Genomic DNA, 3,495 nt, shown 5'->3' on the forward strand with positions numbered 1-3,495 from the left:
AGCAGATAAGCGAAAACCGAAAAAGGCAGGGGGGTAGCTTCTTTGTCAAGTTAGGCCTAATCTATGTACCAATTGCTAAAATAGAACCAAGCTTTGGGATTCTTTTTCTATTTTCTCCTCCAATACTTTTGCCTTTTCAATTAAACCCCTACTACTATCTATGTTTAGGAAATGGATGAAAATGGGGTGAACAGAAGTTTTAATGGAAAATGGATAGATGATTTGAAAAATATTTTTCTAAAAATAATCACTTGTATCGCTTAAAATAATAACACACCGAAAATGTTTTCATTATCGATAAATAATTTGTGTCTAAGTATTTTCGCGGATCAATGAAAATTTTTTTTCGTTCATTCATTTTTGTAATCGATTTAATCGATTATTTTTAAGAAATAATTTCAAGATCATTTATTTCTCGCGAAAGAAACGGAGTTTTAAACTTTTTATGAGACAAAGATGAGTCAATATTCAAAATTTGTGCATTTGCTTTTCAAATTTTCCTTACTCTTCCTCACAAAGTTAAACATAGTATAAGTATCTATTGTGTTTCTTTATATCTCCTCCACGATCCATCCATAATTTTTTCATTAAGGGAATATTTTTTTTTTTATCTTTCCTATCTCTAACTCTTTCCATTCTCTGACTTTGCTCTGCCTCTTACAAATGCGAGAGTCGAACCCCGCACCTGTGATACTAGTGTCCCCATGCCCTCCCCCCGCCCGATCACGAATCTAGGTGTCTTAGTGATGCCGAGCAATTTGCTTTTTTTATGATGAGTAAGCTAACCTTAAATAGGTAAATTTCGAGCTCATTAAATATTCTTTTAACCGTAAGGTCCGGTTAAAATGCTAGTCCAAGCTTAAAAGGTCGCCCAAGTATGGAATTGAATTACACTTAATTAGACATTCACCGTGCACCCGTGCTAGGTAGTTATTGAGTGAAAAATTGAATATGTTGTAACCGGTCGAATCTTTTATGGTAGTCATTTTTCCGAACCTTTGAAATAAAAAAACAACATATGAGAGGGAAAAGTGTGACAAATAAAATGAATTCCAAATACATCCAATTTGTACATACTACAGAAAAATGAATCCCACGCGGCACCCAAAGAAAAATTCTTCTATCTATTCTCAAATGATCAAGAGAAACTAGAATTTAGGACTGACAATATTGGACATGACTCATTTACACGATACAAGGTAAAATAGGAATTATAGAGAGAATACTTGAATATAACATAACATGATACACTTAATTTACATGTTGACACAAATTGACATTATAGCACATTGAATCTCATGGGCCAAGGGTCGCTACACTAGTATCGCCTTCAGCCCCTACTATCTTTCCAAACCCTAGGTTCAAGCAAACTGGTGGATCAAGATATGACCGTGAATATAAATATCATAACAGAGTTGCCATCGCCACAAACCAATATAGGTAAACTTAAGTCGATTGACACCCAAACGATCCGGATAGTAATGGGAAAGTCAATGAACTAGGTACTCATGTAAAGGGACTTGTCAAACAAAAACTTAAGATCTTAGGTTCAATAGTTTAGTTATACGAAGGACAGATCATAATCCATAACGCCTTTTTGGTATCGCAAACCTAATTTAGGTAAAGTATTCATCATTGGATTTGCTAAACATGTAATTTTTTTTAAAAAAAATCTTAAATGTTGTGAAACACTTATTCGACATTGTTATTGATTAACAAGAATGTTTTCTCATGTATATTGGCTTGATTCCGTTTGTGTGTGAAAGTGCGTACAGAACTATGAACTCAAATGCAAACTTCAATCATGACGTACAAGAATGATATGGTAATGACCACATAAAATTAGACATGACAAATCAAATGAAAGACATGAGGATGAAATGACATGACATAACAATAATCAATGCAACATGACAACAAATGCAAGACGTGATGGCTCGATGACACGAAATGGTAATAATTGTATGCAGCATGACATGACAAATCACATGCGAGACATAACGACGAGATGACGACATGGCAATAATCACATGCAGCTGGACATAATAAATTAGATGCAAAAAATAATGATAAAATGACATGGCATGACAATAATCACATGCAACATAATATACCAAATCAAATGTAGAATAAACAATGACATGACATGGCAATAATCATCGGTAGCATGACGTGACAAATAAAGTGTAATGCATAACGATGATATGAATGGCAATAATCACAAATAGCATGCTAAGAAAATCATATGCAAAACATAACAACGAGATGATATGGCAATAATCATATGTAGCATGACAATGACATTGCAAATTAGATGCAAAACATGACAATAAAATGACATGACATTGCAATAATCACATGCTACAACATGACATGACAAATAGATGTAAGTCATAATGATGAAATGACATTTGACATGACACGACAATAATCATATGTAATATGACATCGCAAATCGCATGCAAAACATAACGATGAAATGACATGACATGGCAAGAACTACATACGGCAAACATGACAAATCGGATGCATAGCATAATAATGAAATGATATGACACATCAATATTCACATCCAACATGATATGGCAAATCAGATATAAGGTGTAACGACGAGATAACATGATATAGCAATAATTACATACAACATGACATGGCCAATCGGATGCAGAACATGACGATGAGATGAGATGACATGACAATAATTACATGCAGCATGACATGGCAAATCAGATGCAAAATATAATAATGACATGACATGATAACAATTACATGCATCACAACATGAAAAATTGAAACATAAAGACAATATAATATGATATGGCAATAATCACATGCAGCATAACATGACAAATTAGATCCATATTAAAAAATCGAGATAAACTTGATCTACTTAACCTATGAGAAAATATACGTTACTTTAGACATGCCACGTTATGTCTACTTGAACCCACTCGTCGCTTGCCACGTATGCAGAGGTCCAATTGTCAAAGTCGTCGAAAGCCAAGCAAGGCATCGACCATGTTGCTTTCTGAAGAAAAATTCAGGGATAAAGAGAAGAAGTATAAGAAAAGAAATTGAGAGGAGAGAGACTACAGTAACACATCAGAGCAGGGTAAGATAAGAGATCGAGACAGATGTGGGCCGGTCGTGTACACCTGGCGAGCGATAAGTGCCTTCAAGTAAATCGAACATGGCTTGTCTCAAATGCACAATATTTTCTCCATAATCAATTGACCATACAATACCACATTATCGCATCAAGTACAATACTTACGAAACTCACTTATGAAAGTTCTTGTCATGCTAAAGCTAAATCACTTGTATAGCCAAGTCTAATTTCTTTGAAATCTTTTGTTATAATATCAATAATGTGATCCCATATTAAGTTTATTATTCTAATATTCAGTTCATTTCATTAACATTTATTGTAGACGTTAAGTTGCGTGATAACTTTCCATTGTATTGTGATCGCCCAAAAGTCATGATAACGTCTTG

Source organism: Syzygium oleosum, unplaced genomic scaffold (assembly GCF_021117445.2).
Source record: "Syzygium oleosum isolate NSW1041296 unplaced genomic scaffold, Sole_v2.1 Sole_v2.01, whole genome shotgun sequence".
Taxonomy (NCBI): Eukaryota; Viridiplantae; Streptophyta; class Magnoliopsida; order Myrtales; family Myrtaceae; genus Syzygium; species Syzygium oleosum.